This window comes from Taeniopygia guttata, chromosome Z (genome assembly GCF_048771995.1).
Source record: "Taeniopygia guttata chromosome Z, bTaeGut7.mat, whole genome shotgun sequence".
NCBI lineage: Eukaryota > Metazoa > Chordata > Aves > Passeriformes > Estrildidae > Taeniopygia > Taeniopygia guttata.
Genome location: NC_133063.1, coordinates 26,618,890 through 26,645,258, shown reverse-complemented (window position 1 = coordinate 26,645,258; position 26,369 = coordinate 26,618,890). Strand labels below are relative to the sequence as shown.

At 37.4% G+C, this 26,369-nt stretch overlaps 2 long non-coding RNA genes across 2 annotated transcripts; both read left to right on the top strand.

Annotated features, from left to right (window-relative positions):
• The first annotated feature begins 10 nt into the window (after positions 1-10).
• On the top strand, positions 11-20,038 carry NREP (neuronal regeneration related protein). Its single transcript, XR_012052721.1, has 4 exons — positions 11-247; positions 1,730-1,792; positions 14,889-14,966; positions 18,360-20,038. It is a non-coding gene; the product is annotated as a neuronal regeneration related protein (long non-coding RNA).
• On the top strand, positions 1,799-10,011 carry LOC121468107 (uncharacterized). The gene is made up of 2 exons (XR_005978078.2): positions 1,799-5,882; positions 8,558-10,011. It is a non-coding gene; the product is annotated as an uncharacterized lncRNA (long non-coding RNA).
• Positions 20,039-26,369: the final 6,331 nt, after the last annotated feature.

Genomic DNA, 26,369 nt, shown 5'->3' with positions numbered 1-26,369 from the left:
GAGGGGGGCGGGGGTGAGAGAGAGAGACTTTCCCCCAGCCACCCCCACCCCTTTTTTTCTTTTTTTTTTTTCTCCGAGGCTGCACTTTGGAAGAGGTGCAGTCATTCTTACCCACACCCCCTACCCTCTCTCCACTCCCCCAACTATAAATTCCCTTCTGTAGCATGCTGCCCTTTTGTAATCCACATTTGTGTTTCAGATCATGTAGAAAGGACAGAAAGTGAGCAGGGAGCGGGGGCTTTTGTCTGTAAGTATATGCAATTCCAATCCACAGAATTTTATTTTTTTTTAGTTAATCCCCTTTCTCTCCCTCCCTCTTCCCCCCTTTCTGCTTTCTTCTCTCTGTGTTTCTCTGTTTCTTTTCATTTCTTTGTGATTTCTTTCTGTCCTTAGCCGGACTTTGCTGCAGCTTGGTTTTCCCCTCTCGGTGCACATTTCCAAACAGGCTGTTTTAAGGAAAATGAGAAAACGTGCAGTATATATGTCTAACTCTTTGTCTTTGTGCTTTAAGGCTGGATTTCTAGGCTGAGGATTTTTCTGTACACATACAAGGGGAGATGAAAAGTGATTTTCTAAAATATTTTCCTTTTTCTGGGTTTTGCACTCCGCAAACACCAAAATGCATTTTTGAACCTAATGCACTTGGCTTTGTTAGCATGCGTGCAAGGCTCTAGGACAGGTTTATCGTCTCCTTTCTTCTCCCTTGTAAAACGAATCTCCCTCTTCTCCGCCCTGACACTGGATTCCTCTCAGGCTGCTGGGGTTTATTTTTAGAAAGCAGTCATTCTTGCAACAGCCTTCTGCATTTTTGCATGTGCAGCAGTTAAATTTTGGGTGGTTCTTTTGGGAAAAAAATAACAAAAACAAAACAACAAAGCCAAAACAAACCATGTTTTGCTGAACATGTACTTTTTTCAAACATTTCTGTGTATATTTATGGATATATGCATTTTCAGTTTTAAATCCTTTATATGTGTGTGTGTATTTGTGTAAACATATGACTCATGCCTAATTATATTTCATACATACATGCTATAGGTAAGAAATATGTAATCAATAGAAGAGAACTTTTAATTTTTGTTTCTATAAGAAAGCTGATAAAGGAGATATGCTACAAATTCAGCCCATTAAGAGCATGATAATTTAAGGTAAATGAGGTAGGACCTACTCTTCTTTTTTTTTTTTTTTTTCTCTCCCTGTTTAAAATAGGGGGTGTGTGTGGAATAGAGAGAGGGAGAGAACTGGAGGTTATGTAATGCAGTGCCATTTCCAAAAATACCTACTCTCTGGGCTGTTACATTGTGTTATACTGGTTCCTTGATTGCAAAAACCCACACTTAGTAGTATGCCTGGGAACAATGGACCACAAATTACAGTAAACATAGACTGACAGGTTTTTGTCCTCTTGACTGATTTCTACCTGTGTTAACCATTATGTGTGGGGCTCTTCAGAAATATACCTAGGGCTAAGAATAGCATAGGGTTCTGCAAATCCAGGTACCAGGGATTCCTTTGTCCTATATTTAAACCTACAGACCACTGAAGTGCAGAGATACGTGATATATAAGCATATGTGTGGTTAGAATAATTTGCATTACTTTAATCTTAACCACTGAAGCTTATATTTGGTTCACACACTGTTAGACTGGCAAATAAATATCATTTAACTATTGTGACAGTTGGAATTACTTTTTTTTTCCATTTTTAATTTTTTAAAAATTGTTTTCAGATTGTTCTCCTTGTGCTACTTGAGAGAAACTGCAATCCCAAGACTTAACAGAACCTAAAAATGGTAAGAATTAGTTGCTTTAGCAGGGTATCAATCATTTTTGGTGTCAGTACAAATCTTATTTCCCTCTTCCCAATATTCATTTATAAATAGGACCTTTATATGACATAGTTTTTGAGGCTATGAGGACTTGCCATACAATAACTGATGTACTCTGAAAAGCTCCTTATGCTGGATCTTTTATTTTCTTGCATTTTTCGAATAAAAATCTGAAATCTGTCTCTGTGCAGTAAGGCTTATTTAATTGAAACAAGAAATATGTAAATTATTGTGAAAAATACACATCATAACACATGTAGCAATACATGCAGACAAAACAATATCCAGTAAGGCCAACCCTGACATCTTTCTCCCAAAACGAAGAAATAGGTCATTGCACTTCTAAGTGAAAAAGATTTAATGTCAGTCTGTCAGGGAAGTACATAAGGTGCAACCTAAATTTTCTTACTAGGTTAACCTTCTGTAAACACTACCATTCTTTGTGACATAGATCTGTTCTAGAAAAAAATGTTTAGGCCTCAAACCTGGCTGAACTTACAGGCACTTGTTTGGAATGTGTTTAATGAACAGCAACCTCTTTCCTTCAGTGCTAATTGTGTTTCTATTTTTATTTATTAAAGCAAATTTTTTATATTCTGAGATACCACTGCTAACAAACTCCTGATTTTAAGGATATGCATGTAAAAATGGTATTCTCTGAGAAGGACTGTCTCAGACTCAGGAGAACAAAGGTAACAGTATTTTTTAGAAAAAGTGCTCAAAGTAGACAGATTTTGTTCAGACAGTTTTTCATTCTTACCTGAAGATGCAGCTGTCTCAGAATCATATCTAAATACATGTACTGGAAAAAATGTAGTATATTTTGGATGCTACAGGATAAAATCATTATCAAACCTCTGTTAATTAGTATTGAGCAATGGTTTAAGTAGCATTGCATAGGGTGTACATCAGCACAGAATATTTTCCCCAGTGTGAGGTTCTGAGGGACATACTCTTATGAAGATTGGGCTAATTGCATTAATGTTATCCTTGTCTGGTTCTTTGGGGTTGTTTAGATACTGGGGAGGAGTGATGATCAAAGAATGATTAAGATAAGCAAATACGTAATGTACTCTATTATAAAGACTTTGTTTTTGTTTTTGGCTCCTTGTTTTATATCATTCCTATCTGCAAAAATAAACTTGCAAATTCTGGAGTTTTAGTCTATTCTGGAACCTACTTTCATCAAAGTGCTTTGCTCATCCGTGTATAAATGAATAGATGGGGGTGGGGAATTAAAAGGGAAATGATTCACTTAAACTGTGAATAGAAATCATGCTAAAATACATATTGTTCACACAACTGTGGAATATTGGATAAGGCAACTGTTTTCCTACCAACACCAAGGTGACAATCAGCCCACATTTTAGATGTTATGCAGGCTGCTATGTGCAATATATGCCTATCTATGGAACAAAAGATTATTTTAAGTTTAGTTAGGCATAAAATAGCCACTGATTTCTACCAGCAGATGGTTCTATAAATCTAGCAAGGTTCCTGTAGTAGTCAATGAAATCAGTTTTATAAAGCCAGTCTCTGGGCCAGAACATAAAATACAACTTAAAGCTATCCAAACACAAAAAATAAAATGTTGTTGCCCACCTGTCTAGTCCCATTGTTTGCTTTGTAGTGTAACATAATTACAAACCTCATTAAACTGTTTTTAAAAGTTCCCCTTCTTTTTCTGTGATAAAAATTAAAATGTACAATTAGGTTGCAAGGATGTTTAAGATTTGATACTTGGCAGAACCCCTTCTCCTACCACCAGCCGTTTTCCCCACTTTTTCACTTCTGGTATTCTAACACTGAATGTAATTCTAACTCAGACCAGTGACACACTTTCCTTGCAGCAGTGGAAACACTTGTCTTTGGCATATTTCTTCTTGTATTAACTGCAAGTATCTCTCTAACCATTCTGATTTACAGAATATACTCTTTGCATATCAACACTTTCTGCACACTGAAATACATGATGATGAAAGTGCTTACTTTGTTTTAATATCACAGTATATGCAAAGGCTCTACCCTGCTCTCACTGGTCAGTTGAAATTTAGCTATTGTGTTTCAGTAGACTGAGATGAAGTTAAAAAATAGGGGGACAGGGCCTTCTCCTTTGCCAGTCTGAAAGTTCATTAATTATTTAGCTAAGCTTACAGTTAAATTTGAAATTACTAGAATAACTTGTTCAGTGAGAACAAATGAGTTCTTGTTTTAACTTCACTGTCTAACTCTCTTAGTTTCTTAATTTTCTTTTCTCATAAAATGTTTCTTAAAAATTTTAAACAGTAAAAGCAAGTTATTTAACACATTAATTTTCAATGCTTCTTCTTCTTTTCCTGGACTTGGAATTAGAATTATCTGATTAATTAATCAGTCTTTCTTCCACCTGTTTAATAATAATATCCTCAATTTTAAGTGCAACAGAAAAGCAGAGTGCACTTTCTATTATTCTTATAATTTTAACTCATGGATGTTTTAAGCCATTTTACACAAGAACATTTGACATTTGAAGGTCTGTCCTTACTTCTGCATAAGGCATTTCCTTTAAGTGTTTACCTGAAGGTGGAAACAGCCTTTTATATTTATGTACAATGTATAAAATCCCGAGGTGACTTAAGTGGTCTTTTATTTTGAAACGCTAGAACTTCTATATACTACCTTAATGGCAAGTGCTAAGTGTTATGAAATGTAAACTAAAATTTTACTTAATATTAACTAAAATTTTAGCTAACAAGGGGGGAACAAGACATTCTAACTAAAAAAGAATTTTAAAAAAGGAGTTTGTTTTAAACTTCCATCCTTGAAAGGGATCCAATCATTTAAATAAAAGAGCATGTTAAAAAATTGGGAGTTAGGAAGTCTTAATTCCAGTTTTCTGTGATCTCAAAGAAGTCTCCTACCAAAACCAGGAAAGGGTTGGGTTTTGTGTTGTTTGTTTGTTTTTGTCATGGTAAATATTAGTTTTTAAATAAAGAAATCAGATTATCATTTTAGACAGTTAGAGAAGTGATCTGTTCATTTGCTTTCAAAACACTCAGGTGTGTTCTTTTCTCCTTCTTGTGGATTTTAAGTTAAGTTCTGGGAGCTCACAGTGATGGTGCTTAAAGAATTTAAACTAACAGTGCTAATAAATGTGTGTATCAGTCAACAGATCCTTAAAAATTTAATTTTGACTTTTCTGAAAGTAAACAGAAGGTAATGTAGAGCAAATGATTAATTTTCTCCTGACTTACCACAGGGAGATGGCTTTCTTGTCAGCCTTTCTTATTGGTGTGGAGTCTCTGGGCTGGCTGTTGTACAGTGTAGCTGTGTCATCGCAGAGCAAAAAGGCTCTGGAAGTAGGTCATTTGGGCTGGATGCTCCCTGTCCTGCATCCCTGCCTGAACTGCATCACTTCTGAGGTTATTCTGTCATATTTTGTCATTTACAGTCCTTCTGTTTTATAGTCTTACTTGGAGGAAAAGAGAAATGGGGGATGATGACCTTTAGGAGTGAGAAGAGTTGGGAGAGAGGCCCTTCTTTTTTAAGTAAAACGGAAAGAAAAGACAGCCTGCATTTTGTTGAAGAGAAAAGAATCACCATCCCATTTAGTTTTTTGTTTGCATGGGGTTTTTTTCTTCTAGTTTGTAGAGGAATTTATAATATTATTTACTTTAGGTGAAGATATTTATGAAGAAAATTTTGTGTTTAAAATTTCATCCCAGTTTAACCTTTACTAACCTTTTTCCAGGGAGTTACATGCAGGTGTCTTTACACATTCTGTAATTTTCTGTGCCCCTGGGCTAGAACAGCTTTTCATAATTTTAGGATTATTTGTGGAGAATGGAGTCTAGAATTGGTCTGGCAGAGGCACACATTATTTAGAACCTTTTATATGCTCTCAGAGAAAAAAAAAAAAAAAAAAAAAGCAAGGTAATGAAATGAGGCATTTTGTCCAGCCTATTACTAGATGCACACTGGACAAAAGCAGCTCTTGGTCTGGCACGTGAAAACTCAAACCTGGTTGATTATTACCAAGCCTGGTACTTGAACTGGAATTGGAGTCTCCTTTATGGTAAGTCAGAGCCACACAGAACCTGCAGGACTGTCAGATTTGGTCCAGAGAAGTAATTGTGAGGGATGATAGCTAAATAGTTTTGGCCATCTGAACCTGTATATTGTGCTTTTTTAGTATGCTTATGTAATGTGCATGTTATACATTGAGTGTAGTTTGCACTGTGCTACTTGGTTGCTGAAACTCAGGAAGCATTAACGCTTTTCCGACTTACAAAGTTTATCAGCAGAAATACAAACTAGTTTTTGCAATACTTCTGTCAAGCCACCTGTTCAGCTGAGCAGAAAACAAACCTTTACTTGATTATAGGTAGAAAAGCAGAATCTTAAAATAAAGTAATTTTTGCCCAAAGCTATAGATACTGCGGATATTTTAGTGGCAGAGCTCATATGCACATGAAAAGACAAAAGCTTTTAATATACTTGTTTCTACTTAGTCATAAACATACTCTGGGTGCTAAAATTTTGCTACTCTGTCCCAGCATACTTTATCTGAATGGAGCTGTGTTGACACATGGAATGGGAGGTTTATGTAATACAAAGTCCAGGAAAAATCTTTACTAATTTTTTTTTCAGACACTGAAATTTTGGAAAATCAGAAATAAGAATATACATCTAGTAATGCTACAGCTATAACATAGGGTTTTTTTAAGGCTTGGGGTCTAATGCCATCACTAGCAATATTTTCAGTTTTTTTCCTGACTTTGCTATACTGCTGCTTCATAACTGATTTCTGATCACTGTATATGCTGAAGAGATGGGGAAATGAGGACACTTACTAGTTCTAGAACAACTTTATAAACATAATTCAACTGGCATCATTGACTGGGCAGGATATTTTAATAAAATTAGTTTTATCGATTTGTATTTTGGTTTTATTTCAAATATTTATTCACCTCATCAAACCATATTAATTGAGGGCACAATCTTCAAAGGTGCAAAAAATATTCTTTCCAAACATTTAATGTAGAATCATAGTCTGAATCACTGTTTGAGTGTTACATACAATTCTATTTGGACTTCTGGTCTGGCAAATTCACAATAGCAATACTGAATGAATCCTTGTGTACATGTTGCTGGGAGGATTCCTGATGTTTTCTTCTACAAACACTGTATTAAAATATACAAACAAACAAGTAAAAACAACCCACCCTCAGAATAAATAGGATTTTCTCATCCTGCAGAAAGAAGTGTCTCTGGAAGAATTTTGTAAACACAAAATTAACCTGTTTATCTCTACCAGCTTGGCACACTTAGGTGGAAGCAAGTTAGAAAAAGTTCTAAGAAATTTGTACCTCCTCGCTGGAGGTGGTGAAAACCTTGGCTTTAATACACACATTGTCAGAAAGAACTCCTGGCCTCTTCCAGCACCGATGTTTAGAAGGCACATATTGACACCTCAGAGCTACCTTAGAAAGGTCAAGTTGGAGAGGAAAAAATCTTATTTGCTTTAAAATGACTGCATATCTGTGATAAATCTCTATCACAAAAGAGTATGAGTTTACACAGCTCCTTAGATGAGACCCAGAACCCAGAGATGTTTTATTACTTTTAGCCCCCAGAACATCATGATGCATTTTGTGCTTTTGTGTCTGGAGTAGCACTTAGCCGCATTCACTATCTGCCTAGTAGAGGCTGGTAATAAGGAGGCTTCAGGTGAATGTACCACAGTGTTTTCAAGCACTTGTTAATAATCAGCTGCCCTCATCACATTTCTTTTATTGAGGTAAGTAAGGAATGGCTCTACAAGGTGGTTCTCTCCCATTTCCAAGAGTATGGCTGGGGCTTTTTAATACTTGCCTACAAAATGCTGCTTGGGGAAGGGCTGGCACCTCCTGAGGGGAAAGAAGGGCTCTGCATTTGGGGAACAGCATCCCTGGTTGAATTTCTGCTCATCCTTTTGGTATGTGGGAGAAAAACTCTTGTAGTCCAAAGCAGTCTCTTGAGCCTTCTGTAAGTTACAGCATTCAGGCCATTATTTAGAATAGGAAATTTTAAGACATAAACACTTATTTTTGGAGACTGGTGTATACCCCAAGAGTGTGTACTTTTGTACCCCAAGAGTGGAGGGCCCGATCTGAGGGCGCACACAGGAAAACTGTTATTCTGGTCTACCTCTGTTCCTATTCTTAACAATTCGCTACTGGCCACTGTTCTTGCTGGATTTTCCATTAAGATCAAAACTCAATAAAATGAGGACACTGGACTAAATAGACATTTTGGTCAGCCTCTGACAATGCTCCTTTTCTTCCTCCTCTGTAGCTCAAGTAATTTGTCCATGTTATGTATGAAACTACTGAAAAACTACTATGCATCCTTTGCATATTTTCAGAATTTTTGTTGCCAATTTTTGTTGTGTATCCACCTGAGTTTATACCAAGAGAATTGCTTACGCACCTTGTACAGCAGTTACCATTAGGTGTAGGTGCAAATACTAATTAAGCTTTACCTTATTGTTTTTGAGGAGCAAATTACAAACTCCTATATGATTAACTGAGAACTAGAGTATTATTTCAATTCTCAGCCTTGTTGTTGCTGTTTTTCTGTGTGTTGCATGTTAAGTAAAATAAAACAAAAATTACTGTGGTACAGAGGCAAACAAAATAAATATGTGGGGTTGTACTGGGTTCTGAGTTAGGTTTTCTGGATGGTTGATTTGCTTATTTTGATTTCTAGGATGTTTTGCAGTTTTGGAGAGCATAGACAGAAATTTACTGGAGGAACAAAGTCATTCACAGCCATTTTATTGCTTGATGGAACTTTCCACATAATGTACACTTGATTTTTATTTTCTCTGAAATAAATGTACTCTTTCTCTTTCACAGAGTGCAATACTCTGGTAATAGTTTACTCTTAGTAAAATTCATTAATTCAGTAAGAAGTTGGAGGACCACTTATGACCGTGTTCACAATGTACTGCTTAGGTTTTTTTTCTCTTAGTCTTTGTATGCATGGTAAATATTAACAATGTTTTGCAATGATTTTTGTGTATTAACAAAGTAAAAAAGCAGCAGAATACTTGTAGCACACAAGCGGGATTGATCCTAAATGCTGCAGAAAAGTGAAAATTGACCTCTCTTCCTAAAAATTGCATCACATTCAGTTGGTGTGGAGTGGATTCCTCCCCAGGGAAAGTTAGAAAGTGTTTTCTAGAACTAAGCTCATTCAATCACATATGTTAGAATACAGCTGAAGTTTCTGTAGAGGGGTTCTTATTGGATAAAGAATTGGGCAGAAGTCTTATTTGTAAATACACATATAAATCATGCAACCTGTATATGGATGAGGACAGGAAGGAGTCCCTTGAAGAAGCTGATACAGATAAGCCAGGGTAGGAGACTGCATAGGAGCAGATGCTTCTGTGTAACCTCAAGAATAGATACTTTTAAAAACAACAAAGGAAACAACAGATGACGATGGGTTTGTAGGAGAAGCTTTTCAAGGTCACTTACTTATGCTGTGTAGGGAAGGAGCAAATGACATCCTATTCTGTGAAATTGACAGAAATTGCAGCAGAGATGCAAAAGAACTGCTAAAATCCCTAAATACCTGATAAATAAACTTTGTAATTCATTTGCAGTGTGGAGAGGAAGATGCAAGGAAAAGCATACTTGTCTCATTTAGGCCTTTTCATCTCTATGTGGTTGTGAGTTTGAGTCATCAGATGGGGAGGAATAAAAAGCAGCAGTAATATCTTCCCCATGAAAAGGCAAAGACATCAAAAGATGCTGATGCAGAGAAGTCAAAGGCAAATTCAGGTGTACAGCTGTCCTGCCATGTTCTGCTGATATACTGCCAAGTATTAATTATCATTGCAATGGCAGATAAAGTCTCACAAAGGTGTGCCACTTGGAGCAATCCCAGCTGCAGAATCATGATGTAACTCTTCATCCGTTCTCTCAAACCATTTATCTAACCTTTACTTTGTGGGACTAACCAAGTGAAAGAAATGTAAATTATTGGTTTTCCCCACTGTTTTTTTGATGTTCATGGCACTGATGTGAAAACCAGGATGACAAAAAATCTGCTGCCCTGACAGGATACTGAAATCATGAAGTCAAGTTGTTTGGGATGACTGTCACTGCACCTCAAGCAGAGGCTCAGACTCGTGATGCAGAGACACTCAAAAATGCAAAAAAAATTCACAAAATTGTTAAGCCTCACATCTGTTAAATCACATATTCACAGCATTTTTTAATTATTAAGTTAAGGTGATGGAAGTTGCACTTTAACTTGGTCAAGTTTGGTTTCTGCTGTTTCCATAGGGATGTCTTCCTCAGTAAGCCTGTTCCAGAGTTAGGCTATCACAACAGCAGCCTCCTGTTTCATCATGAGTACAACTTCCTAAATATAACAAAGGCTCCTCAAAACTTTAAGGACTCACTGAAATAAGGAGTAATGATGAGTACTCTTGATGTAGCTTTGCTCCTCTCCAGAAGATCTAGAAAATAAAAGCTGTGATTGATAGAATACTTCTGTCCAACTAAAATCTTAAAAAGCAGCATCTGTTCAGCTCACAGTTGTTATATGCATTAAATCTTGTGTGCTAGGTTAGGAACACAGTGGATATTTGTATTTTGTACTTTCATAAATTTCCCCTCACAGTTTCAAAAATAAATTACTGAGGATGGGAGCGTTAGTTTACTCCTTGCACTGAAGCAAAGGCTTTGATCCTTGCACAAGCTTTCCCTCCAGTTTGGTTTAAAAAGAATTAGTGAGTTTTTCATTCACAAAATTATTTATTTAGTGTTTAAGCAGTGGCACAGTAAAATTTTTTATGCATTTGGATTGTGATTGTAGGATGTTGGTTAGAAAGAAGCTGTTTTACTGCAGTGGGAGACATTTGGGGGAATTGAGAAGTACATGGTAGGATGTGCTGTGAAATGTACATCTACAGCTCAAACTAGCTGGCAACTAAGAAATTTTAAAGAAATGTAGGTACAGAAGTGAGAAGCAGCGTTCCTTTTTGGCTATGCAGCACACTCTCGGGAGTAGGGTGGCCTCTCTCCCTTTCTCTGTTCTGGATTAGGCACTCAGTCCTCACAGCTGCACAATGTCATTTTAGTGCTGCAGAGAGAACAAGAATACCTCTTTCTTACCTTCTTCTCCCCACCTCTTATCATTCTACTCCCATGTTCCTCAGCATGTGGCCATCTGTGTCTGTTATTACATTGCTAATCCATATAGTAAATCTTTTTCTTATAATTTTTTTTTTCCTTCTTTAGGTAGGTTACTGCAGAATTACTGGACATGGTCACTTTTTATTTGGAATTAGGATCTACAGTACTTGACATAATTTCCTTTTTGTTTTCATTCCTCCCTGCCTCAAAATTGGTTTATAAGAAAAAGAGGTTATCTGAAGGTGGTTGCTGATTTCCCCAGAGCAGTTGCTCTTCAATAAACTTTTAGTTAAGAAATCAAGAGTGCAGTTGAATACCACTCTACATCCTGAATAAGACGTGATTACAAGAATTCAGTTGTGGTTCACATGGAGAAAAAAAGGGGAAAAAATAGAAAAAATAATTACAAGGATTTTCTCAATTGTTTCTTAATGATAAAAACCTTGGGAATGCTTAGCAGGAATATGCTCATTTTGGTAAGTTTAGCATGCCATAAATCTGGGTTTTTTTGGCTCTTGATGGATTTCTATGTATGTCTGAAAGACGCTCTTAGTGAATTGGAATTAAGAGTGGGCACCAAATAAATTTTAGCATGTTGATGTGACTAATAGAGTATGTTAAGTTCAGCTCTATTAAAATTATTTTGTGTACCTGTTTTAAGGCTGGGCAAAAGATTGTGCTCCCCTACCACTGTTCTTTGAAAAAGCATGTTTTAGTTGAAAAAATCCCCAGAAATTAGAATTTTTAAATGTCAGTAAAACAGAGCTAGAGCAAAAGAGTTTCTCAGACTGTTGGCTAAAGGAATAAAGTAGACTCTACTGGCTTTTAATCCTCCTGGTTTGAAAAAAAACTCAAGCTAAAACAACCCAAAAAATTATCAGTAGTTCTGGAATCTGAGAGATCTGGTGAGCAGACTAGGCATTTATTTGCCTCCACTTTTGCTCTTCTTTAACATTAAATTGCATTATATGTATCTTTTCAGGAGACTGGAGGCTACAAAATGGAAAGCATACTCATAGAGAACCCATAATTCCCAGTTTTGAAGTTGGCCTCAATGTTTAAGGCAGAATTGCATGTTGTTGCATAGCAGTGTCTCAGGTAGCTCTTTTCACATCTGACGGTTCATGTATGAAGCTTCCTGGCTTAACTGTCTAGCTAATGATGATCCAACTGTGAGGCTATCAATGTGAGTCAGCATTATGCAGACTTACAGAAACTGTACTTTTCAATCCCCCCTAAAGCTCAGTAATTCCATTCTGAATCCTGATACTTTGGTTATTTAAACCAAGCCTGCACTTGCATAAAACAGTCACACAGGAAGTACTAAGAAATGAAGATTTTGTGTGTATCAATGGAAGCATTTGTTTAGAAGTGTTTCTTCATGCTAACAGCTGGAATGTTGTAACCTTTACACCCTACTCTGTAATGAAGCATTGCTTTCCTCTCTCATAGCTCATTTTGCATTTATATCAGTACTTTTGAGCTGCTATAACTGAAATAATGTTATATGTGTTTCTCTAATGCCCTAGTTATCAGTATATTTGAACTTCTAAGTAGCTTCTGCATTTATAAAGCACAGCAAAATGTCATGGTTTGTTTTATATCCTTTTTTTTTCCCTCCTTCTGGTGAATTACAGTAAATCTAAAGTGGACTTCTCTACACCAGCATCTTTTTTTTTCCATTCAAGAATCTTTTTCCACTTGGCCAGATTGCAAGCCATTATTCTCCAGCCTATCAGCATTGCTCTCAAGGCATGTACCTAAAGTCCTTTGTCCATTCAGGACTCCGGTACAGTCATAGCAGAACCGTCACTTCATTGGGTCATCAAATAGTCCATGTGATTATTATCTACCAATACGACCTACAGTATTTATTTTTGAAGAAGAAAAAAGGGTATTATTGATTTTTTTTTTTTTTTTAACAGAGAATTACTGTGAAAGATAGCTTGGGAATTATGTGGGGTATTTTTCAGGTGGTGGTAGGTTTTGGGGTTTGGTTTTTTTTTAACCCTGGAGCATAGCTGTGAGCTCATCTTACACTTTACACCTTTTCCCTCCTGCCTCATTCCCAAAATCCACCCACAAACTGCAATTCCTTCAAGTTTTTATGAATTTAATTTGAGGATTCCTTTCTTTTTCATCTAACTTCAGGTGCTTATTTTATTCCTATTAGGTTATTAATAGGGATAACATGGCCTATAATCTAACCTAGATACATCTCAGACTCCATGGAAAATATAGACATTTGTATTCATGATAATGACTAATTCTCTACTCTGATGCTTCTGTGATCCTCCCATATACACTTTGTATACTTTGCCGATGTGAACAGTGTGTCCTGTGGTAGAGCTGAGCTCCTACTGCTATTTCCCACCATGAGTTTTCACACAGAAAGTGTGTCTACACAATAAAATGAAGACATAGTTGCAAAATGAATAACCAGTGATTATAAATAGCAACAGAAAAATCTCAGAGGTTACTTGGTATCTTTCATTCAAGTGTTCAAATATTCAGAGTGAGCATTATCTGAATTCACAGATGCCCTGTGCTACACATTGGTTATTTTATGTCAAACACACACAGAGAGCTGAACTGGCTTGTAGGAGACCTCAGATATGAAAAACAATCTTTGCTTTAATCCATAGAAAGTACTGTTTGTACTGCAGAAAAGCATGGGAGAATGTACAATACAGGCACTGCCTTGGGCTCTGCATTTTAAATCTCTCCTCTGTGTCTTTCTCCTCTGTATTATAGAAGAGTTCAGTATTTTCTTTTGAGAAGAGGATTTAAATACTCTTCCAATAGTTTCTCCAGGATAGAACTAGTCCAGTTGTGACGGCTAATAGTCAACACACACCTCCCCAGAGACAAAAACTTTTCTTATGTTTCAATATATGCACAGGAGCAAGAGAGAGAGTAAAACTGGCCCAGCACTTACTTAACTGACTAACAAAGTTTTGATTTCCAAAGTGCCTCAAAACACTGACAGTTTGACATCCCAGCATCATGCAGAAAGAGATCAATTCACACAACACCAAGAGCCCAGGAGAAAGACCCAGCAAGAAAATAAATTTAAGAATTTTAGCATTGCACAGAACTTGTTCCGGACCACTTCAGTGTTTCTGAGACTGAGATGGAGAGATATTCTGATCTTCGTCTTGAAGCTGAGAGGCATTATATTGGTATTTATTCACTTTAACCTCTACTGTAGCCAGTGCCCAGCTTTGGATCTTACCCATTTTACATAGAAATATTTTCCTGTGGACATCGTAGGACAGCACCTTAACTGTTAAATCCTGCTGCCAGCTATTTTATTGTATGTGTTTTATAATGTGTTAGAATTTCTTTAGTGTGGAAAGTACAGGTAGCTATCATGGAATTATAATTTTTTTCAATGATCTGACAAAGTTATACATTCTATTTCACCAGTATTTGTGAAAGGATATCAAAGGTGTGGTGCTCTTGTCACTTACAGTCATCAGCCAAGATAATGAACTTCATTAAGCAGCCCTTTTCCAGTGACCTCTGACAGAAGGGTATGGACAGATTTTCTCACAATATCCTCAGCAAGTTTATTAGTACAGACATCCTCTATAAGGAATTTATTAGATATAGTAAAAAATACCCATATTATACTCTTTTAATATATGTATATATATTTTAAGCACCTGTTGAGTGCAGATAAAAATAAAACAATATAGTTGGAATGGTCTAGGGACAGATGTTGTCATGGGTACAAAATATACATACTAAATATTAAACTCTCTGGGCCAGGCTCTACTGACATTGGACTTTGTTTGAGTGATGTGGTCTGTCACAGGAACACCGCTGTATTTAGCGAATCTCTCTTTGCTAATAAAATCTTGTACATATTTATGTCACTACAGGTTTATCAGCCAGGTTCAATGATTTGGATAAGCCAGAATATCTTTCCAACCAGCCGTGGGGATGGGGGATTTCCAAAGGTAAAGTTATTTATGTGATTTCTTTCATACAATAGTTTGCTAGGATGAAAGTTTTTGGGATGAAAATTTAAAATTGAAAACTCAATGGATTTTATTTTACAACCACTTCCAGAAAGTAGGCAGCTCTCCTGATTTCATCACGAGTCTCATGTTGCTCTGTTTTTCTTAAAGCCTTGGCTCCTTGCACCATGCAGTTAACTGAAGAGCTCGGTTTTCATTTTATAATTATGTTTTTAGCCTTCAGGCTTGCAGAAAACATGGACTCTTGCTGGCTGCACACCAGAAGAAAAATATACTAATTTTCAAAGGCTCATATTTCTTAAGCTTGTCTCACAATTTTACAAGCTTGACATCTAAGTTTTGCAGGCTTAATTTTGGCAATGCTTTTCTAGCAATGCAGATGAAAAAGTCCATGATAATGCAGCAGGAGGAGCTGGGTGATATTGCTTATGTTTTGTTAAGTATCTTGCTTGTGGTTACCTGGCTTGAGTGACAAGCATACAAAGCATGGCACTTTTCATGTGAGTTTGACAAGAAGTTCCACATACAAAGGCAGAAGATGTGGCTCACCAGACAGCCTTAATAAGATTTTATTCTATTACCATTACTGGTGTAAAAATGTGAAACTGGACATGAAATTTCAGTAGTGAAATATAACAGATCACTCAGAACCACAGGATGTACATGTTTTATTTTCATATTCCCTTTCAATTACTTGCTCAAGCAGGTAAGTAAAGAAGGGAACACATGGAAAATTTCTTTGATTAAGTTTCAGTTTCAGGGGTTTTTTTGGGTTTTTTTTTTTTTTTTTTAAGTTACAGTTTTTTTCCTCTACAATGGAATTTCTAAAGTTTATAGATGGAGTATTTGCAGCCTCATGTGCCAGCCTGCCAGTTTTTCAACTAGCATATATGGCAGCACTGTGATTCTTAGCATTCACAGTATTCCAAAAGTTCAGCTGAGAAAGCTGGTAGCAGTGCCAGAGCAAGATTAATGTGCTCTGTAGGGTCATACTTACACCAAATGAATTTGCTAATTTTATGAATCAGCTATGTGTTAACTAGATGATTTTTATTCAAAATTTTAAGTTAGAAGCTTTAAGTAAGTTGCCATTCATCATTAAACAAAGTTTCTCCCAAAGCACAGAAATGAAGTTGTGCACTATGTGCAGCATAGCAACAATGCTACATTGTATTGGATTTAGGAATAGCTGTGGGTTTATGCTGTACATAGCTTAAAATAAAAATTTCTCAGAAGGAATAACAGTTTCTCAACTTGCCAAAACATATTATAAATATTTTTTCCCTTTAAAGTTACTGGATTCTTGCTTTTAAAATACAATTTTTTTCCTAGCCTTTATGTACATCTTCAGAAGATATTTGGCATGTGCTGGTACAACAACCAGTTTTTAGAACTAGCTCCAAATTTTATTTCACAATTGACATTCAAAAGCAACTTCAATACTAATTGCACATAGTCCAGCTTCCAGCAGAGAATCATTTTTACCAGAAGCTGTGCATCTTTGGAAATTTTTTCATTTGTACAATAAAATTAATTGGGATAAATTGGTGAAAAAAATGGCAGAAAGTTTTCAGTCCTCCAGATGAGCACTTTTATCTACTCAATGCTAAACAGCTTAAACTTCTGAAAAAATAAAGTAAAATACATAGATTTTAAAAAATTATTATTTGGGATAAAAGTGGGGTTTTTTTTGGTGGTTTTTTGGTGGGTTTTTTTTTTGTTTTTTTTTTTTTTTTTTTTAAATTTTATTTTCATGCAACCAGCAAATAGAAAAGGCTTCAGTTAATGACAGTTTATTTCCAGACCTAGAAGGGTCACATGGGACTTTATATCTCATGATTGTATGGCAGGATTTCAGGACTGAGATTGTTTTCACAGCTGAAAAGGAACTGCCCTACACAATGCTTTTGGAAATTTGCCCAGACCTTTGGTCTGTGTGATGTGCCTGTTTGCATGTGTAAGTTTCTAGTATTCCCTTTGTATCCTGCAATGATGCACAAGTAGCAAATATAGTAAAACAAAAATAAGTAAAAATATTATCATGGGGATGAAATTTTCTAGAGTACTGCGAGGAAACACTACTCTATGTTGTACAGTCACTAAAATTAAAATGTTAATTTTTAATTTTGAAATTCTTGCAAAATACCCATATTGGCTCTAGCAAAAATACATTACAACTCCTTACCCTTCTGCATGTGAACTGATCAAATTCTGCTCTTTTCCTCCATTTCTTGATGCCCCAAAGGAACAGTCACCAGCTATCTCCAGGAAGGGATTTTGCTCTGTGCTCAGCTTGAAAGCTGCTCCTGTGTGCAGAGCAGAACCCCCATGGGGAGTTCATCTACCTAAAAGCAGAATTTATCCTGTAAACTGTGACAAAGACAGTAGGAGAGCCATGGGATGGCTTCATTCCCAACACAAGTAAATGTAGCAAGTATGAACATCCCAATGAAAATTCTGGGTTTGAAGAAAGGAAAATTTCTGAAAATTGCACTTTATTGGTCATTGGGAAACTGCCATGTGTTTAATTCCTAATTCAGAAATTCACAACCCTCACATCAGAAAAAAAATGAACTTGGAGAAGATAAGTTTAATTTCTTAAACAAAAAGAGGTATTGAGCTTATGTGACAAACTCGTTCTAAACAATATGAGCAATAAAACACCTTTACAATTCTTGACCACTTAAACATAAAAAGCACAGATTTTATTTTTCCTTTGCTTAATATATATTACTAGCTAAACAAATCATAGTTATCTCATAGTGACATATCATCAGCAAAGTACTTTAGGCAGGTTCTTAGCCTTTAGTCTTCACTCTGAGGCTTAAAATAAAACATTTATTTAAATACTGTTTAAAAACTTTGCTGAATAGACACAATTAAAATGTATGGTTAATGAGGATTTATCTGAGGCAGCTGGCTCGTATGGCATACCACTTACGTACCTACTCAGAACAAGAAAACACTGTAGTGTTTTTAGTGTGCTCTTTTTGATGGGTGAATATAGAGAAGTGACTTACTAGTATATGTTTTTTGATTAACTAGTAAGCTTTTTAAAAAATGAGAAGTCTAACCTGGAAAAAGTTCTTGTAGCATTAAGATGATCTTTCATAAACAAGATGCACTTTTATGTTGGATCTTTTGCATTTGCTGCTGCTAGGACAGATTTGTTCATGCCCCATGTGAAATGTTTTTCTCAGATGTTACAAGAACTTCCTGGTTTTCAAACAACCCTTTGTTTTCTGTGGCATCATGTGCTTCAGTCATGTTTGGTAGATGAGCTAAAGCTAGGGAACTATGGAAACTTTAGGATGAGAGAAGGGAGCATCCCACCAACAAAGCACATCTAATACCACTTTTTCCTCTCCACAGGGAAATCTCCCCATCTCGAAGGAAGTGAATCGCAAGAAAAGTGAGGCAGAGGGGGCACGCCTGGATCCAACAAGCGGCTATGGACAACATTTCAGCAAAATCAATTACCTCTACTCTTTTTAAACATAATTTCTCCATTCGTATTACATATGATGTATGGGTTTGATGAGGTCATGGTGTCATATATTGGAAATTGTTTCTGTGTAAATCATCAAATGTAAGAAGAAACTATGGGACTCTGAGCCTTGCTTTAGAGAATAACAGTGGACAAACGTGTACCATAAAAACTAGTTTTTAACATTCTAACTCAAGCGAAAGCTCTCAGAATTTCACACTGTGAATCCATGTTTACAAACATTACAGGTGGGCCCTCAGGCCTGGTTCTACCACAGCAATGTCTTTCACTACTCAAACTCCACAGCTCACACACAACCGGTAAACCACTCTCTCCATTTCCACCAACTCAAACTGCTTCTTGCAGAGGCTGAGAGTCCCCCTTTTTTTTCATTTAGATGTAACAAGCCTAGTAGTTTATTTTCATCGATTGTCTGTATATCTCTATATTTTATCCATGTACTCTTTTGATGTATAGAAGTAGTATGAAACTCATGGTTTCCTTGTGGTAAGTGATCGTGATGCTGCCACGGGATTTGAGACACTGATGAATGGTGCTATTTTGGACTTTAAATATGCTCCTTGGCAAGGTAGCTCTGATGGAGTTATTTTTTATTTCCATGTTCTGAGAGGGTGTTGGTACTTTGTTTTTCTGAATGTTGTTCTTTAGATTGGACTGACTTGTTTACTTGTGTCTTCAGTGTGGCTTTCTTATTCAGTGCTGTAGGTGAGTAACTACTTATAGTGTACAAGTGAGGAACTGATTCCCTATCAGTGTCCACTCACAAACATGCAGTTATAGTGGGAGCAATCACAAAACTGTAATTTTCGTAAAGTCTCCTTTCTGACTCTTATCCACCTTATGGAGAAAGATGAGCAATAATTTTCCACCAACTTCTCAAAATCTCTTGATTTTTGTCTTTTTTTCTTACAAGCCTTTTTTACAGAAGGGACAAGTTTTAATGTCTTCTTCAAATCCATAAACTAGGGGATATAGTAAGAAAAATACAGCAAATTTCTGGGAAGAGAAGTCCTAAAGGGGAAAAAGTACATTTCCACAGTACTGTCAACATGTGGAATTTACATTTTTGTTCTTGCTCCCAAACTACTATAAATACAAAATAACACAAACCACAAAACTAAGCAGTATCATCTACTCATGGAGTGTTGTTGTGTTAGACACAGTCTGAAAGCCCACCTTAATTTTTTATATAATTCTGTCTTTTAGCTATTCCTTTTACAGGGCAGGCCTTGTTCTGAACTGTCTTAGCTTCTGACTGTTAAATACCAATGCATGCACTGCACTTCTAGATTTCTTTCCTTTCCCTACCTTCTGTATCCCTTTCCTGGTACACTTTAATTTCCAATAGAATAGATACGTCTGCTGTGCTGTATATAGAGCAAGAAGTAATATTCAGCAGTTGTGGCATTTATGTATAGTTGCAGTTGTGTACTGCTGAAAATGCAAGCTTTTGTAACAATGTGATCTTTAATAATGCAAGTACCCAATGTATTTTAGCTACTTTAGTAGGATTTGTTCAATAAATATGCAAGCTCTAAGGGTAGCTGTGATGTGTCTCTTTCCTTATTACAACAAGGGCAGGGTTCCCGTTACTGGTTGTTTTCACCTCTTCTTTTCCTAAATCCTTGAGGTTTGTTTCAGGAGTATCTGGTGAAGTAAAAGGTCATTCCTTTTTCTGCTTGCTAAACAATAGCTATCAAGATAACTTAAATGCCAGACCTGGATCTGGGAAATGATAGCTTGCTGGACAATGGCAGTCACATACTTGACTTCCAACACTGCTGAGTAGCTGGGTCAGATGTGACACTCAATGCCATTTTAGTAACCCCAGGAGGACGCTCTGGGGCTGCACATGGCAAATACAATATGTTTTATTTTCTACCTCTGGTAAACTGAATTAAAAGGTGATTTCCCTTGTGTGGTAATTTGGTTTAAAATAGTGTTGACACAGTCCTCTCTTAAACATGCTTATATTGGTGGAAAAGTAACACACACATTGCTAAGTTTTAGAGCATATATTGGCTTCATAATGGTATAGATATGGTAGAGACAAAGATTATTTAATATATGTTGTGATTAATAGAAACTTCCAGAAAAAGCAAAGATGACATACACTCCTTCTGCACCTGCAATATTGGCTGTGGCACACATATACTATCAGCTTCATAAGGTTTAAAAAAGAAGGAAAAAAAGTCATAGTTATTATGCATTAAAAGAAAGAAAAAATGCATATGGCCATTTTAAAGGATGCCCCTTGGATTTAATGTTTTCACCTTTGAGATGAAGTATAAAATTATATAAATAGAATTATTGGAGAAAAAAAGCACAGTGTATATACCTCACAGTCAGTTGTTCCAGAACAGCATGACCAGCTACTTGTTAACCTACCTCATTAAATAATCATTTGTGAAATGGACTAGTAAGAGTATTTTGAAAGCATTATGGTCAAATAAATTGATTCAGGAAACTCTGGTTCCAACTTCAGACCTTTTTATAACATCATGGAGAATCTGGCAAAATCAATATTTGTCCCTCAGCAAATAAGAAAAAAAATAAAACCCTGAAGATGAATTCTGAAAAATAGAAATAGTAGTGAATTCTTGCTTTTATAAAGCATTTTAAGCTACACAGATAAAATCACTGATTAGGAATTAAATTTTTTTACCACTGAACATCATATTTTAAATGAGGAGTAGGGTATAACGGTATGTGTTATCAATTAAATTCCAATACTAAAAAAGCTGCATCATTAATTACCAAATGCAGAAAGCATTAATCCTTACATATTAGAGTTTCTGCCCCCAACAGTGTTCTGAGGATGTGTATTAAAAATTCTGATTCGTATTAATAATTTTATTCATTGGAAGTTAGCTAAATTCTGTCTGCAAGCATATAAAACATACAGAAACAATTATAAAAAAATTAAAATCAATAGTACTTTAGTGCGACTCCAATTAAATTTCTACTGTTAAAGCTGTACTACCATATTACAAAAGATAAAAAATAAAATCAATATTCTATGTAAGAAGTTCAAACAGAAGATAGAAATTTAAATAGAAAGGAATGAGCCCAGATCTATCTTATCAGCATTATGTTCTTGTGAGTGTAAAATAGAACATGAGTATAACCAGCAAGACAAGTGGTTTAAGACCACTCAGCAATGGCCCATGATCTATGTGCTAAAACACAAGACCCCTTTTTGTGGCCCTTCACATCCCTTTTTACTAAGGTTCATTTTGCGTTCTGGTGAAGTAAGGGGCAGAAATGCAGGAGCTTTGGGCTTTGCTGCTGCAGCTATGAAAACATTGGTAACTTACATGCTAGTGCAGAGAAAAGGAAGACCAGGAGGAGGGAAAACAGGAGGAGGAAAAAAGGGGGGGGGGGGCGGTGGGGGCGGTGGGGAAGGAAACAAACATGGAGAGAAATAAAAAATGCAATTAAGGAGAAATAAGAATTCATAACTTGAGCCTGTCTGGAGCCTGTCTGAACTAGAGGTCCAAAGGCACAAGGTTTGAAGAGAGAAAACACAAGTGTCACATTCCAGTTTGGAACAGCTATTTTCCTTCACAGACACGGACCTGTGAAATGCCCTGTTGAAAACATGCAGGAATAAACCCTGGCTTTGTGAGACAGTCATTAATGTATTGTTTTTTCCCCACCAAATTTTGTGAGTGAGGAGCTGCAGAACAGGGGGCAAGGCTGGCATCCCCCCCAGAAAAAGACATAGCAGGACAAGAGAGTTTTGGCCAGTGGTGTCAGGAGTAGGTTGCAGGCTTATCCCAGCTTGGATCTTGAGACTCTTGCACTTTTTCTGCCCAGGGCAAAGTTGAGACAGTGGCCACCGCACTTAGAGCCTGTGTCCTAATCCTGGAGTAAGTAGGGGAACATGGTATAACAGACCAGACATGCTGTAGTTTGTATCACCCTGAAGAAAGAGCCTAGTATTCAGATACTCAAATGCTGCTGCTTATGCTTCAGGGAAAGAAAAAAAAAAAAAAAAAAAAAAAAAAAAAAAGAAGAAGAGAAGAAAATACATCCTGCATTTATAGTTCAACTGGTTTGTGGACATAACCTAAAATCTCCAGGTATTCTACTGGCACACTAACAATCCTGCTGATCTACACCTATCCATCTGAACCGTTCTGTAAGTGCATCCAGAGCTGCCATCTGTCTGTCAGGGTATGGCCAAAGCACAAAGTGCTGTGTCGGCTGGTGTAAATCATCTCAGGAAGCAGGGTAACTGCAAAATCAGCACTGCCTGGGGAAAAAAAAGTCAGAAAAGGATGCTCATGCTCTTTGTGTATTCATTTCTATCTTGCCATTCCTGATGTTGCCTGAGTGCCTTAGCTTGGACTCACCAATCAATTTGTAACATTTCAGAGCAGCGTAACTCTATTCCTGCTCTGAGGGTTCCGATTTGGTGTTTTAAGTTGTGGGTTTAAAGCTTTCACCTTGTATATCACTTGGTGTGTGCTGCTTTTCAGAGCTCTCAGATTCTTGTGACTCATCTAATATTTTCCAGCTGGTGATTCCAGAGGAAGAGATGTGACCCAACAGCTGATGTTTTATACAAAGAAAGAGTATCCTGTTTGCACAGCACTGTTGCAAATTCATATTGCACGTGTCCAAAGTTAAACCCATGAATCTGTCCAGGCAGATAATTGTTCTGCTGGGAATTTTATTTTATGTAACTTAAAACAGATCCTGAAGGTTCCAAAAAGTCACAGCACCTGGGACTTCTACTTTCCAGGACATAGCCTCAAGGAAAGGGCTGAACAGGCTTCTTGTTTATTTTTTTTTTCTTGTATTCTCAGATGGTTTTTGCAGTTTCAAATCTAGTTGATCTCAACAGAATTCTACTGATAAATACAAGAGTGCAGAAAGATCTTTCTGATATAATTTTTCCATTCAACACTACATCCTCCCCAGAGCTGCTTTTCTCAGGTGCAAATTTTACTGTGTGTTCCTAACAAAAGTCTCATGAATACCCACCCATTCAAGACTTACCACAGACCATCCATCTTTCTTCAACAAAATTACTGGACAGCAAACCCTAAAGGCTGCCGCGTCCTCAACTAGACTGCCGCAGGTTTTACAGCTACGTCTAGGTTTGCTTTCCCAGCAGTTATGCAACTGTTCTGCTCGCTGGCTGTAGGGGCAGCTGCTGGAGTTAAGGTCTCAGCAGGCTGCCAGGGCAGCCCTGCTGCTCTGGAGCCTCTGCTCCGCTCTGAGTCATTTCGGCTGGGTCACTTTTTCCCCACTAGTGCCCCTCCTTAGGTGAGCTCCTGCCCGCGAGGCTGTAGAGCCTGAATGCTGAGGTCCCCCGGGAGCATCAGGAGCCGTCGTGTTTCCGGCACAGACTTGGCTCAGCCCATCAAAACCACCTGCAGCCTCTAACAAATTCACAGTCCGTTTGCTTTCTTTTCAAGTCCTACAAATTCTCGGTGTTTCCTTGGTAGCCCACCCCAGCTGGCAGCGCTGCTCACAGGAAGGTTGCATGAGGACAGGACTGCATATGGCAAAAACACCCTTCAAAAAAAAAAAAAAAAAAAAAGAGAGACAGAGAAAAGAAAGGGGAGGGAGAGTACAAAAAAGATGTCTGAACACTGGGTTTGTAAATAAACAGCAGTAAGTTATCAGTGACATAACTGTAGCAGCAGGAAACATTTCTGTCAGATTCTGGAAAGCCAGGAAAGCCAGCCATGGCAGGAAGTTGTTACGTAAACTGCAAAACTGCTATTTGAAAGTATACTTTGATCAACAAAGGGAGAAAATATGCATTTCATGCTTTTCACTCTGAAATACATCAATATGAGCAATTAGAGGTAGCTTTTTTCCGTGGGGAACCTCAAGTTAGCAGACTTGCAATTTGCTGTAGCTGTTAAACCTCACAGCACTGGCAGATCACACATGAGAGCAGAGGAAAGAAACTGGGCATTGTTCCCCAAATCTCATCTGCTGCTTATCTTGTTACTGAAGGATCTGAACCTCTGAAGCCAGAAGAGAGGATCTGGACACTGGCAAGGGGTGCAAAGCTGGGCACCCCACCTCCCACCTTGCCCAAGCCCTGGTGCTCTCCGCTGGTCTTTGCTCCATTTTCCTATGCCCAAAGGGTCACAAACTAGCAAGTTTCATCCAGGAAAGTTGAGTCTATCTGCTGTGAGTCGAGAAACCTATCTATAGCCCCAGGTGTGTTTGATAATCCATGATAATACAGCACACATGTCCAGAGGCTGGGGAGAAGATAGCTGAAGAGAAATGAGAGGAGGTGGATGGATTATCCCAGTCCTGGAAAGCAAGATGGTCAAGGATCTGGAAAGTAAGGAATGACTCTTTGTGATAGAAAAGAGGTACCTTGATCAAAGCCTTTTCTATGATTAGTGGTATCTATCCTAATTTCCAATAAATTCAGTAGAAAGAGAATCCAAGGACATTGTGTGCCTAAATCTTATGCCAAATCCAGGGATTTTGAAACAGTAAACCATCCATCTGATCCCACACAGTGGTAAATTCACTGGAATTACCAGGCTGAGTAAACAAAATCAAAACCAGGTTCATGGGGATGACCCAAAACTTTTGATGCACTCGTGAGGCAGACATTCCAGCTGGGTAAAGAAAACTGCAGACCTCAGCTCTTATAGCCCAGACAGTGTCACTGACATTGTCCTACAGATAGGCAGAGTTTGAGCAAAAGGGCATAACTCTGCTTGGAGTAGGCAAATCTCCCTCAGGGGCACCCCCCTGCCTTTCTATACACCCTGGGATGCTGAAAGGCAAAGCTCAGGTTTTCTCTCCTTTCAGGTGTGCTTGGCTGCTAATGATCAGAAACTGAAGCTCTCCATGCATTTTAAGTCCACCACACTCATTGTGGAGGGGTTTCCTTTATTACCAAGGTGATTATGTTGTGATGCTCCCTCCTGATGGAGTAAAATACTCTGATGACATAAGCCAGAACTCACTTTCTACTAGAAAGGTTTAGGACCTGCCTAAACAACACTTAATCAGCTATTAGGCATTTTTTGGGTAGTGAATAATTTTGTACTGATTTAGGGATTACAGGCCACAGAAAGGTGTCAGAACACAGGTTCCCTGAAAACTCCAATTTCTCCAGATGCTCTAATGGGTTCTGCATTGCTCTAATGTGCTTGAAAGGCAAAGACAACCTGGGACTGGCATCAAGAACAGGTCTTGTCCTGCTGGGCCACAAGGAAGGCACAAGTTGCACACAACTCTCTTCTCTTGTATTAATTCGTGTACTGAAAAGCCAATACACTTTTATGTTCCCACCTATTGTATGTGTAAACACTCATATCAGTAACGTGAACAACAATTCAAATTACAGCTTGTGGTGGAGCAAACATCTTGTTTGTGAATAGTGCCGTAATGTTCTGTCCAGTGGCAGGTAAGGCAAGGTTTGCTCCTACTTCTGAAAACCACATGATTCTGTGTTTATTTCAAACTGATACAGGTGGACCCACTTCAGAAAGCTGGGTTTCTTGTGCTTCTTGGAATCACACATGAAGTACTGAACCTGTTCCCACACAGCCCAGCAGCAAACCATCCCCATAAACATAAGTCTCTTTTGAGAGGACAGAGTGTTATTAAGAAAATGGATTTTTGAAGGCTGAGAGAATAATTACCCCTGTCCTTTATTTTTTTCCCCTTGGAGAAGAACATAATGTGTTCTGGTTAACCTTAAAGTTTTGAACCATAGAAAACATTATGTAATGTGTTATATTAGGAATATCATGCAAAACCAAGATAAATAGTTCTCCAGAGGTTTCACAACAATAACAAACTATAACAGATAGGCAGAGATAATTTCAGAACATCTCATTTCAACGCTGTTAACCTACATAAGAGTTTTTGACTCT